The 14195-nt window shown below is 41.2% G+C and overlaps 1 protein-coding gene and 1 long non-coding RNA gene across 4 annotated transcripts in view; both read right to left on the reverse strand.

Moving 5' to 3' along the window:
• The window catches only part of ghra (growth hormone receptor a), a 76095-nt gene that overhangs the window by 28123 nt on the left and 33777 nt on the right, over positions 1–14195 (reverse strand). The gene's annotated exons all lie outside the window — the stretch shown is intronic.
• Positions 8734–13859, reverse strand: LOC115111873 (uncharacterized). The gene is made up of 2 exons (XR_003860848.1): positions 13692–13859; positions 8734–10402 (listed from the first exon to the last, which is right to left on the reverse strand). It is a non-coding gene; the product is annotated as an uncharacterized LOC115111873 (long non-coding RNA).

The raw sequence follows: 14195 nt of genomic DNA on the forward strand, positions 1-14195 counted from the left end.
ATAGGGTTGAACTATGTCCAAACCCGGGCTAGCGGTGCTCTGTGCATTTCAATCAGGCAGAGCATTGCTACTGTAAAAAACACGAGCAATATAGCCCTTTACAGTCATACCCTTACAGTATATGGGTTACAAATGGCTGATTTGGGCACGAATAAGAACCTACATTGGAATGTAGTGGCTGTACAGTAACATGCTATATATGATGTCAGAGCTCTGGCTCTGCGCTGTACAGGTTATGACTGACAGACGTTCTGAGCTTGAGCACCGCGCGCGACAGGAAGTCGAGTAATGGAAATTCTGTAAATTAAGATCACTCAATGTATTTTGAAAGATGAGATGTTGAAGGTTATTATAGATACCGCTTAGATGTCATACAAGCGTGCACAACACCCGTGAGTCCAAACGTGCAATTCACATTTCCGAATCATAAAACTCAATTCATATACAGTGTCGTTTATGATCACTATGTCTGATGTACAGTTACAAGATGACATGGCGTCATACGTTCTGAACAGAATGAGATTGTTTATTTATTGTGAAGAAAATTCACTGCAGCACACGCACCTGAATGCACTCGTGACTATGCGCACCCAAATTAAGATGAATTTCTCTGAATTGCCTTGTGAAGGCCTAACAAGCATGCCTACCTGACCCAGATTGAGATTTCTAATGGACCGTTTTTGAATTGCAGTAATTGTGTGATGGGGGGGGGGGCTGTGTTCCAAGCGAAAAAACTACAACAAAAAAACTGCTTGCTCTAGTTCCTCAACGGCACAGCTAGGAGAGCTCAAAAAAGTACCTTATAGTTGAAGACTCTTCTTTGAGTCATAAAAGTGACTGGAAATTGCTTAGGTACTGGGCACACTTTAGAGAGGTGTGTGTCCGCTTGCAGACACCAGTTGGTCCTCTCCCTCAAACCCTTGTCATTCTTTTGGTCTTTTGTTGCACCTACCCCACATTTTCTTATCATGTTACTGAATGTATCCAGAGTATTTTCTGATTTCGTTATCATCAAATGCGGTGAAAAGTACAGTCAATGGAAAATACAAATAAAATCAACAGCGTAATGTTTCGATTCAGTCTTGTGTCAGGTGAACTGTTGTGTTCTCAACTTAAGTCTGATCATTTTCCCATCATCTCCAAACTGTTCCCTTTCAGCTGCTACCATCGTTATGCATGTGCTTTTCATAATTATTCTGTAAGAAACATTTCAATTGAGCCCTATCCATAGACCTTTACGTTTGTGACAATTGGCTTCTAAGAAAATCTTCAAAGCTTGGTAGGGCACCTGAGTGTAACCTTAACAGTTTCTTACCATGTGGTTCCACTGCCACTTCTCTTCCATCCTTCTCCCCTCATTAGACCCATTTTCTCTGCCTCTACCCCCCTCCACAGACCCACCGGCCCATCCTCCCTCCGAGTCAGTTTGTCATCCATTTGAGAGGCTCTGGGTTTGGCGTTAGCATAAATAAGTGACTGAAGGTGCCATTGATTTCTGCTCAGCGCTCTCGCACGCACCTCCGTGCACACACACACAGGCGCACACACATACATACACACAAACACATTGTATTAGCTACAGTGGGCTCTCGACACTACCTAATGGGTCTGTAGTGTTTGAATGGCTTATAAAAAGGGATTTAGTAAAGACTTGGAGGGTGAGGCGGTTTGTTAAATGTAGCCTAGACTTTGAGTGTTATAGAGAATAACACATTAAATCATGAAAGCATATGACGCACCTAAAAACCTATTTCATAATGTCTCTGTCATAGTCTCAAATCTTGTTTCAAAGTCTGACTGACTGCAGGTTGACAGGGAGCTAAAAAAAAAAATCGCTCCTGGCCAGAAGATGGATGCCTACCTCCCTCTCCATCCTCTCCTTCTCCGTTTATTTGGTTGTTAAACATAGGTCTACAGTGGGGCAAATAAGTATTTAGTCAGCCATCAATTGTGCAAGTTCTCCCACTTAAAAAGACGAGAGAGGCCTGTATATAATTGTCATCATAGGTACACTTCAACTATTACAGACAAAATGAGAAGAAAAAAACTCCAGAAAATCACATTGTAGGATTTTTTATGAATTTATTTGCAAATTATGGTGGAAAATAAGTATTTGGTCAATAACAAAAGTTTATATCAATACTTTGTTATATGCCCTTTGTTGGCAATGACAGAGGTCAAACGTTTTCTGTAAGTCTTCACACACTGTTGCTGGTATTTTGGCCCATTCCTCCATGCAGATCTCCTCTAGAGCAGTGATGTTTTGGGGCTGTTGCTGGGCAACACGGACTTTCAACTTCCTCCAAAGATGTTCTATGGGGTTGAGATCTGGAGACTGGCTAGGCCACTCCAGGACCTTGAAATGCTTCTTACGAAGCCACTCCTTCGTTGCCCGGGCGGTGTGTTTGGGATCATTGTCATGCTGAAAGACCCAGTCACGTTTCATCTTCAATGCCCTTGCTGATGGAAGGAGGTTTTCACTCAAAATCTCACGATACATGGCCCCATTCATTCATTCCTTTACACGGATCAGTCGTTCTGGTCCCTTTGCAGAAAAAGAGCCCCAAAGCATGATGTTTCCACCCCCATGCTTCACAGTAGGTATGGTGTTCTTTGGATGCAACTCAGCATTCTTTGTCCTCCAAACATGACGAGTTGAGTTTTTACCAAAAAGTTATATTTTGGTTTCATCTGACCATGTGACATTCTCCCAATCTTCTTCTGGGTCATCCAAATGCTCTCTAGCAAACTTCAGACGGGCCTGGACATGTACTGGCTTAAGCAGGAGGACACGTCTGACACTGCAGGATTTGAGTCCCTGGCGTCGTAGTGTGTTACTGATGGTAGGCTTTGTTACTTTGGTCCCAGCTCTCTGCAGGTCATTCACTAGGTCCCCCCGTGTGGTTCTGGGATTTTGCTCACCGTTCTTGTGATCATTTTGACCCCACGGGGTGAGATCTTGCGTGGAGCCCCAGATCGAGGGAGATGATCAGTGGTCTTGTATGTCTTCCATTTCCTAATAATTGCTCCCACAGTTGATTTCTTCAAACCAAGCTGCTTACCTATTGCCGATTCAGTCTTCCCAGCCTGGTGCAGGTCTACAATTTTGTTTCTGGTGTCGTTTGACAGCTCTTTGGTCTTGGCCATAGTGGAGTTTGGAGTGTGACTGTTTGAGGTTGTGGACAGGTGTCTTTTATACTGATAACAAGTTCAAACAGGTGCCATTAATACAGGTAACGAGTGGAGGACAGAGGAGCCTCTTAAAGAAGAAGTTACAGGTCTGTGAGAGCCAGAAATCTTGCTTGTTTGTAGGTGACCAAATACTTATTTTCCACCATAATTTGCAAATACATTCATTAAAAATCCTACAATGTGATTTTCTGGATTTATTTTTCTAATTTTGTCTGTCATAGTTGAAGTGTACCTATGATGAAAATTACAGGCCTCTCTCATCTTTGTAAGTGGGAGAACTTGCACAATTGGTGGCTGACTAAATACTTTTTTGCCCCACTGTATGTGAATATAAGCCTATATCTCATATTTCAGTGCATTCCTCTCTCCCACTCTCTCCCTCACAACAAGGACGATGTGTGGCTCCCTGCCCTCTGTTAACTCAACCCTCCCTAACTCTCACCCCTCGAATTCCAGCTGCCCCAATCAAAGAGTTGCTGCAGACCTTGAAAGCTATGATGCCAAAACATACAGCAGGGAGAATGGCCTACCCCTGCCTAGATATACGTACTGCTTTACTTTGAAAACATAGAAAATGCCTGATTATGGGAATGGTGCTTAAAGATACTAGGAGTTCAACTCTAACTCCTGCCTAGAACCCTGCCAACTAAAAAAGATGTGCATTTAAACTTCTCCCGTCAAATCAAAGACAACACAAAAAAACAACAGAATAATGATTAGCCTTCCCTTGCCCTGCCTTGGAAATCACTGCAAAGATAAATAATTAATCTAAGCATGAATGGAAATAGTGCATTAAAGAACACTGTATAATGGATAACTCTCAACATTTTTTCATTTTTACAGGCAGCCTACACAGTACATTGTTTATGAATGTCAAATCACCGCTTTGTCTATACATTACAGTTCAATGCATTTCGCATACTTAATTTATTTTAAATCGAATAGAAGACGAAATACATCTCTGAGCCAAACAGTCATTTCCCATCAAAAGGAGGTGTACTCCACTGTATGGAGCTTGTGTACTAGGTAGTGATGGGGGTAAAACAAAATGGATACAGTTACATATCAGGATATTCTTTTTGCCAATATATCATATTGTTTTGACAGTATCGCAATATTATTTGTGCGCCAGTCGGCTTTAACCAAACCTACAGTATATTTCCTTCATAGCTTGTTCTCCGTCTTCTTTTTAAATAAGGAGCCAGTTTACTTACACATTTACTTCCATGACTGATCGAAACCAATTTTCCCATTTTCTCTCTCTTGTCCCTTTGCAGCAGACGTAAGGTGAGCAATACGTTTTTGACCATGGGATCGCAATAAAATCACAGTATTGAATCGCAATACATGTAAAATCGTGAGAATCGAAATACATATCGTATCGCCACCTATGCATCGTGATAATATAGTATCGTGAGGTCCCTGGCAATTCCCAGCCCTAGTACTAGGTGAAATGATTGTGACGAATTAGTGCTGAAGTTGTAAATATCTTTGACGTCATTGTAAGTGGTTTTGGATCAAAGTGTCTGCCAAATTACCTTCATGTGCAGGAGGTCAAGGTTAACTGGGAGTTCTCTACTATTCTATCACCAACTGGACACATCTGCCCGGCCTCCAAGCCAAAAGTCTATCGGAGGTGAAAGGTTATGAACAACACCTGATAAACAGTCTTCTGCTCATCTGCTGAGAGGACTTTTCAAACCTTTGGTCTGTGAGTTTTTGACAGAGGCCTAAATGATCGATTTTAAAAGGGAAAATATAAAATGTCTTTGTCAGTGGCCTTTTGTGACTCAGGGCCCTTTTTATTATGCCTGTTTGGGGATGTATATCAGAGGCTTTTCATAACTGATCATTGACAGAAGGTCATCTGTGAGAGAAGGGCATCTGGGTATGACAAACGGAGAAGAACATGAAGGACTGGATGGAGAACAAGGTGTTTCTTCTGATGAGAACGTCAATTTTGTCTTCTTTCAGCAGGAGAATGGCACGACTCTTATATAACCAGCATGCTCCTAAAGCAATGGAAACACAAACATGTTGTGCATGCCTGTGTATGCTACAGACTGTGTGCATTTGTGCCCCCACTCCTCTCTCGCTATCAGGCTGAAAAACAGTCTTCCTCCCTGTACCAGTCCACACAGCGTAGCTAGGAAACAGAGCCTGACTCACTGACAAGACGACAATCATTAGGCTTAAAACAAACCCTCTAAAGTCTAAATAAAAGCCTTTCTGTGAGCACCAAAGCCACAATAAATTGCAGTGTGAAAAGAGCAAAGGCGCGTTAGGGATATATCAGCGGGTATCTTGCAAAACGGTTAGCTAATTGCCCTGAAGAGCCTGGGGGATATGGGGCTAATGCTGAGAATCACCACCTTTCCAGCTCATTTGGTAATGTGAGAGAGTTAGCTAACACTGGGCTAACAACACGCAGAGTGATTTCTTCAGAGAGATGGAGACAGGCAGAGGTGAGCGAGTGAGCATATCAACAACAAAACATTCTTTCAACTTTCAGAATCTTTAGCAACTCGTGTGTCATCAAATGTCAAGGTCATAAGCATCACATTGACATTGACATTACTCCCAGATAATTAGCTAGTGGTTTCAATTTCACTAGTTCCCAAATCAGGCATGGTAAGATTTACATCCACCATGATGTAGCATTGCAGACACATTCTCCTAATGCTATAAAAGGCCATTACCAAGGAGAAGCAGCAAGAGATTAGAATATTATCTAGCTCACTATAAAGCAATGACCTTCTGATCCGTCTCAGCTACCGTTTGTTACCTGGGCAAAGAACACAGCTACATTTTTCATTCTGCATCCTGTTGCTTTCTTGCAGATAAGCCAATTATGCACAGTGTGCATGTGTGTGTGTGTGTGTGTGTGTTTCTGCATGCGTGTGTGCATTTCTATATGCATACAAAGGACGTTTACAAGAACGAAAAATCCTTCTACTGTCATTCAATTCACAGGTTCATCAGAACCCCATGCTAGTGTTGATATTGTGTGCTGTTGTTTTGAAAGGACATTCAGTCTGTTCTTTTGCCTTAAATGTTTAGCTAGTAAGTGCCCTGTATCCATTCTAATGAGCCCACTGTAATATCCCTCTGCTGTATTGGACATTCTGTCCATTTAAACACGTCCATTCACAAACCTTGTTGCTCTTCCCACTTAAGTGTCTAAATCAGTGCGATTTAATGTGATTTCCATGCAAATTGAGTTACATCCTGCTGTGTCATCACTCACGCACACACACACACTTGAAATACTTTATTTGAATCCACAAATCACATTACATCCATATGGAAAAAAACAAAAAATATATATTTTTAGATACAGTTTTTAGGATGCATGTGAAATATTTAAAATTGTCCCAAAAAATGTACAGAGTATACAAAGCCTGAAGAACACCTACTCTTTCCATGACACGGACTGACCAGGTGAATCCAGGTGAGTGATCCCTTTTTGATGCTTTTACACCTGCATTGTTTGCTGTTTGGGGTTTTAGGCTGGGTTTCTGTACAGCACTTTGAGATATCAGCTGATGTACGAAGGGCTATATAAATAAATTTGATTTGATTTGATTTGATTTGATTTTGATGTCACTTGTTAAATCCACTTCAATTAGTGTAGATGTAGGGGAGGAGACAGGATAAAGAAGGATTTTTAAACCTTGAGATATGGATGATTTAGTATGTGTCCCATTCAGAGGGTGAATGGGCAAGACAAAATATTTAAGTACCTTTAAATGGGGTATGGTAGTAGTGGTGTAAAGTACTTAACTAAAAATACTTTAAGTAGTTTTTGGGGTATCTGTAATTAACTTTACTTCACTACATTTCTAAAGAAACTAATGTACTTTCTACTCCATACATTTTCCCTGACACCCAAAAGTACTCATTACATGTTGAATGCTTAGCAGTGATAAATCCTATTAAAATGTAACATGCAGTTTGTTTGTATCCTGTTTAGTGAATGATTACTGTGAGTATTAACGGAGTTTAGGCCATGAAAATGTGTGTATGCTAATTTAGAAATGTTGACCTAATCAGAGGAAATTGCCTAGGATCAGAGAGCAGGGTCAGGCGCAGAACAGAAGATGCACGGGGTGTGATTCTGACATCTGGCTAAACAAAGAGAGGACCGTGGACATTTCACAGGGGAAAGGAGGGAATCTCATTGGGGTCATAAAATGTATAGCTGGGGAGGTTATGCCTACAAGGGAAGAGTATAAAATGTGTTATGAGCTTTCTAATTGCATGCACTTAGCTGACTGTATCCTTGGTATTAAACACACTGGCGGACTCACTATACACACGTGCTTCTTCTGTAAAATATGTCTGAGTGTTGGAGTGTGCCACTGGCTATCTGGAAAAAGGAAAAAATAAATGAAAATGGTGCTGTCTGCTTTGCTTAATATAAGCCATTTGAAATTATTTACACTTGTACTTTTGATACTGAAAGTTTATTTTAGCAAGTACATTCACTTTTGATACTTCAGTATATTTAAACCAAATACTTTTAGACTTTTACTCAAGTAGTATTTTACTGGGTGACTAACCTTTGAGTTATTTTCCATTAAGGTATCTTTACTTTTACTCAAGTATGACAATTGGGTACTTTTCCCACCACTGTGTGGTAGTAGGTGTCAGGGGCACCAGTTTGTTTCAAGAACTGCAACGTATTTAGGGAGTTTCCTCCATTCTTCTCTCCAGATCTTCTCAAGCTCTGTCAAGTTGGATGGGGAACGTTGCTGCACAGCTATTTTCAAGTCTCTTGAGAGATGTTTGATCAGGTTCAACTCCGGACTCTAGCTGGGCCACTCAAGGACACCTGCGTTGTCTTGGCTGTGTGCTTAGGGTCATTGTCCTGTTTGAAGGTGAACCTTCACCCCAGTCTGAGGTTCTGAGCGCTCTGGAGCAGGTTTTCATCAAGAATCTTTCAGTACTTGGCTCCATTCATCTTTCCCCGAACCTAACGAGTGTCCCAGTCCCTGTTGCTGAAAAACATCCCCACAGCATGATACTGCAACCACCAGGCATTAAACAAATCAAAATATAATTGTATATTTGAGATTCTTCAACGTAGCCACCTTTTGCCTTGATGACAGCTTTGCACAACCTAATCACCAGGGTTGGGTTCAATTGCATTTAGTAAAATCAGGAGGTGCTTGAGATCCCAAATTAGTTATACAGGAAGTGCTCCAATGAAAAGGTTTGCGTAAATGTTCCTAAATTCTAAAACAGATATTTTTCAGAATAATAAAAAATAGGTTTGAATGTCAAAAGAGATGTTCACATGAATAATGTCTATTTGTCACATGGTATCTGTGCAACTTAATGTAAGGTGTAGGCTGAACAGCCTTACCTTCTTAACCCTTTGACGTGTACAAACACATGGGTGTGATCATTCTACAGTGGTCCCTGCAGCGTACACTCAAACCAGTGTGATTAGAACAATTCATTTCAACGTATAGTTACGATTGACGCAACAGTCGGCGTTTGAGCTGGTCACTCTTGCATAAAACAGTCTGTACAACGTTATGTCCTCAATGTGAGCAGTTTATTTTTGGATGCAATTTTCAGACATTCGCAGAAGTAGAAACGACATAACACAATTCTCATCCAAATTGGAAAATATTGGATACAGTACATCAGTCCTAGCGCTAACTGAGGAAAGATTGAGCTAACACAAGCAGTCATATTAGGTCAACTCTCAGCTGATAGAAACCATAATATGAATTAGCTAATATAAATGACTATTTACAGTTCATCACATATCAAAATAATTGAGTTTCTAAAAGTCTAAAGTAATCCCGCCATGTTCGTTTTTCGGCATCAACCAAAGATAAGAAATCAAATCAAATCAAATTTATTTATATAGCCCTTCGTACATCAGCTGATATCTCAAAGTGCTGTACAGAAACCCAGCCTAAAACCCCAAACAGCAAACAATGCAGGTGTAAAAGCACGAGGTGACAAGCTGAGTTGGGTCTGAGTATGAATTTTGAAGGCGAAGGGGGTGTTTCATCTAGCATCATTCACTTCCCAGCCATTCACTTCTGGAAGTTTAAAGATGAGAACCATCCCTTCACCTTGTTTTGGTATAACATCTTTGGTCTGACAGACACCCAGAATGCATTGAATGACATCAAACATGGCTCCACACATAGCCGGCAAATAGCTTAGCAATAGCTGATAATAATCAGTACAACCTTCAAGAAAGTATTTTACACACATCTTATGTGTGCATTACAATCTATGCAAAAATTGGAATGCAAGATGTGACCAGTACTTGAAAACATGTAAATAAAACCATTTCCTGAAACGGATTTATCGATAAAAGTGGCCAATGTCGGTGTTATGATACTGATGATTTGTCGACACAAACGGTTTGTTTACATCTTTACCGTTGTGGTTAGATGGAGTAGCTAGGCCTACAACAGCTCTGTCTAGTGGTCGCGTCAGGGGCAGTTGTTGACAACTGTAGCATTTTAGCTAAGCCTAACCCTAACCCTTTTCCTAACCTTAAGATAACGAGGTTAACATCCTACATTAATTCACCTAACCTGCTGCGTTAATTGTCCTAACCTGCCATGTTAATTATCCTAACCTGCTATGTAAACAAACCATCTGGGAAACAAATCATCATTATCACCACACCGGCAGCCAATCACGTCACCCCTGACACTCACTTGGAGCCATTGTATTGTTGTTTATGTAGCTAGTGCGGTAAGCTGTAGAATTATACATCTATTTCAAAAGGAGACAACTCACAAATGTGGAAATTCAGGAGATTTTTGTAAATTCGGACAATGATTCGGAGTATGACAGTGAGGAATCAGATTATGTCAGTGACAGTGAGGAGCTGCTCTCCAAACTTGTGACCTTCAAGAACGCTGAATCTGAGGACCCCTTGCCCACCGACGAAGTCCCAGGTCCATCTGAAGATGGTGATGGTGATGGAGGCAGGCCAACAGTGGGTGAAGTACAGCAGGTCTGCAGTAGCTGGAACACTGCCAGCCATTTCACCCATCCTGAACCTGCTGTTCTCTTTGATGAGTCCCAGCTAAAAGCGCAAAGCCACTTGCCGTCCTCCCTCTGAGGCAGAGTGCGTCAAGTTGTTTCTGACAGAAACATAGTGGAGGAGAACAAATCGCTATGCCTTGGAGCTACAGGAGAAGAGATAGCCACAGGGAAGGTGGATCACCTGATGGGAGAGTGAAAGATCAAACCAGACTGAGTGCTTGACTATAATCGCAAAATGGGGGCAGTGGATAAGGCGGACATGAGGAACAGCTTTGTGGCATGCTCACGGAAAACCACCAAGTGGTAAAAGAAGATATGTGTCCGTCTGATCAGCATTGCTGTTCTCAATGACCACATAACACTGCTTTAAAAATAATCATTGTGAATAATATAACCGTAAGAAACAGTAATGGAACAGCTCCACAAGGGGGCAGGGCAGGACAGAACAGAGTTATGCGAAACAGGCCAAATTAATACATAGGCCCCGGTCATGATAAGGCCAGGGCAGCTTCAAAGGAAACAACACAAGCTAATACTTCTCTGACGGAGCTAATAGCTAGCTAAATAAGCACAATTGAGTACAACACCATAAAGGTTATGAAATTAGTATCTCGCATGTCCGCGGTTATAAAGGAATACACACAGAATACATTATTCTCCATACATATACTGAGTGTACAAAACATTAGGAACACCAGCTCTTTCCATGACATAGAACAGGGCTCCCCAACTAGCGGGCTGCGTGTGGCTTAATTTGGCCCCAAGTTTTTTGCGGAAAAAAAATATAAAAACATTTTATTTATTTATAATTTTCATTGTTGAAAATAGCGTACTGCAGCACAGCTTGCATGGTGAAGGCAGAATTCTATAGCACGTTATTTCAGTGTCAGCCGCTTTTACCATTAATGCTAGTTAGTGCTAGTTTAACCACCAGAGGGCATCTTTGAGAAGCATTTGATAGATGGCCTTCAATAGTGGCCGCACTAGAGAATTTAAAACCTTTTTTGTAAGAACATTAGTATATGGGACTGATTTTAAGAAATGTTGCATAATTAATTAGATTAATATTATGGTGTTTCTATTCCAAGAAAAACGAAAAACCCTCAGTGTTTCTGTTAGGATGGAACGGAAAATATGGCGCTGTACAACGTGACGGTACGGAGTAGGCTAAAGTACTAAGAGCATAACATTTCTACACCCTAATTGTAGTCTAACCAATACCCAAACGGAGATTCAGTGAAAATAAAAATCAAGACCAGTCCCCTTGCTTGTCTCAGAGCAGCACGAAACAGTGCTAAAATTGTTGACCACAGGGGTAGGCTATTGCTTCAAATCCTATTGATTCTAACTTCAATATGCTCTTTAAATAAATAAGACCTACACCACTTAACAGCACATTACTCAATACTAGTGAGACTCATATTGCCAATAATTACATATGGGTCTGACCTAGTAAACATGCCAATGTTTACATTTCCAGCGAGACTATTCAAGCCATCGACTCACTGATGAATGAAGATGATGAACGAACGATCGGCAAAGGCCATCTGTAATCTGCTGGCACATCAACATTGCTCTAATCACAGTCAGAAGACAGTTTAAGAATCTTGCATTGATTTATGGAAAGGCTCAGTAAGACATGTTATATATAAAGTTGAAGTCGGAAGTTTACATACACCTTATAGGCTGACCACACCGCTCGCGTCGCAAAATAAATGTAGAAATCTATGTTATTCAATTATTGCACCCACACTGCTCACACGCGTCAACGAGCGTCTGCATTGCCAAGGGCTAAAATAGAACTCCTTTCTATTTCTGACGCAGTTCACGCTGCAAGTCCTGCCTCTCCCATCTCCACATTGGTTTATAGAAGCAGGTACCCTCGTGCCATCTCCTCATTGGTTATACCCACGTGGGTGATTGAAAGACGAACTGTGTTGCCGGTCGGTGTAGTGATACTATGAAAGTTTAGATGCTAATGACCATATACATTTAAAGATGTAAAAAGCCTGGAAGGAGAATAGATGACTAAAAACGGTCAACCGAATCGTTTCATGTGTGGATTAATTGTCGGAGTACAGAACCTTGTGCATGTCAGGTAAAATAACAACTTAATGTTTATATCCCAGGGCAAATTAGCTAGCAATTGCAATCTAGCTAAATAGGACAAATTAGCTAGCAAGTGCAAGGTAACTAGCTAAATTGCCATAAATGTTTAATGCTTTTCGACCTGTTCCCAAATGTAATTGGTTCAGAGTTTGTTCTGATATTTTAACCTGAGTGTCGTGATCGTGTTTGGTGTAGGGGGACAAAATACATGTATGCACCATGGCGCACGATGGTGCACTCGCGCAGCCGGTTTGGGTTCCGTGTTAGCCAAATACATTTAAACACTCAGTTTTTCACAATCCCTGACATTTAATCGTAGTGAAAAGTATCTGTCTTAGGTCAGTTAGGATCACTACTTTTTTTTAAAAAAAGCCGACCACGATGACAGAGCCTATGGGAAGGAGGTCAGAGACTTAGCAGTGTGGTGCCAGGACAACAACCTCTCCCTCAACGTGATAAAAACAAAGGAGATGATCGTGGACTACAGAAAAAGGAGGGCCGAGCACGCCCCCATTCTCATCAACAGGCCTGTAGTGGAGCAAGTCGAGAGTCCACATCACCAACAACCTATCATGGTCCAAACACACCAAGAAAGTCATGAAGAGAGCACGACAACGACCTATTCCCCCTCAGGAGACTGAAAATATCCTCAGATCCTTAAAAGGTTCTACAGCTGCACCATCGAGAGCATCCTGACTGGTTGCATCACTGCCTAGTATGGCAACTTCTTGGCCTCTGACCGCAAGGCGCTACAGAGAGTAGAGCGTACAGCCCAGTACATCACTGGGGCTAAGCTGCCTGCCATCCAGGACCTCTATACCAGGTGATGTCAGGGGGAGGACTTAAAAATTGCCAACTACCCTAGTCATAGACTCTCTTCTACCGCACGGCAAGTGGTACCATAGCGTCACATCTAAGTTCAAAAGGCTCCTTAACAGCTTCTACCCCCAAGCCATAAGACTGCTGAACAGTTCATCAAATGGCTATCCAAACTATTTGCATTGACCCCCGTTTTTTTACGCTGCTGCTACTCGCTGTTTATTATCTATGCATATAGTCACTTTACCCATACCTACGTGTACATATTACCTCAATTACCTTGACTAACCTGCACCCCCGCACATTGACTCAGTACCGGTGCCCTCTGTATATAGGCTCATTATTGTTATTTTATTGTCTTAATTTATTTTTACATTCGTTTATTTAGTAAATATTTTCCTAACTCTTATTTTTATTTTATTGTTGTTTAAGGGCTTGTAAGTAAGCATTTTATGCTAAGGTCTACACATCTATTCGGCGCTTGTGACAAATAACATTTGATTTGATAACACGTCGATCATTTTCAAAATATATTTACTTACTTTAATAGGTTCTCCCACTTCCTCCATTTTCTGGGTCCTTAGAAAAACGAAATAATGGGCAATCTTTTCGAAGTTTCCGTTGGTAGCAAAACCCAGCCAGCTATATGGACAATTGGAGGACTTCCACCACACTGACTCTGGTCTCCCAACATGGCGACTGGTGTGGTTGCTAGGTGATTTTTTTACGCAACTGCAACCACTCTGTAGATAATTGGCAAGCAGCGTGACTTGGTTTGAGGGCAGGGCGGGTTAACTGTCCTGTTGAGTAACAATCCAATTTTGGAACAGTGACACTGGGGGTTCCATTAAAGGTATTTGGAACTCACACACTGAGGCTCCATCTTTGTTTTAAAGTGAAAAGCTGAGGATGAGGTATGGGTTGTGTACGTAATATGTACATGTTTGTAAAGGAAACCTGAAATATGTCTCTGTGATTGTACATACATCAGCAAGTTGAAGTTGAATAATAATATATGCCATAGGTCTATGTCCATAAGTTGGACA

The sequence above is a fragment of the Oncorhynchus nerka genome, linkage group LG27 (genome assembly GCF_034236695.1).
Source record: "Oncorhynchus nerka isolate Pitt River linkage group LG27, Oner_Uvic_2.0, whole genome shotgun sequence".
In the NCBI taxonomy this organism is placed as follows: Eukaryota; Metazoa; Chordata; class Actinopteri; order Salmoniformes; family Salmonidae; genus Oncorhynchus; species Oncorhynchus nerka.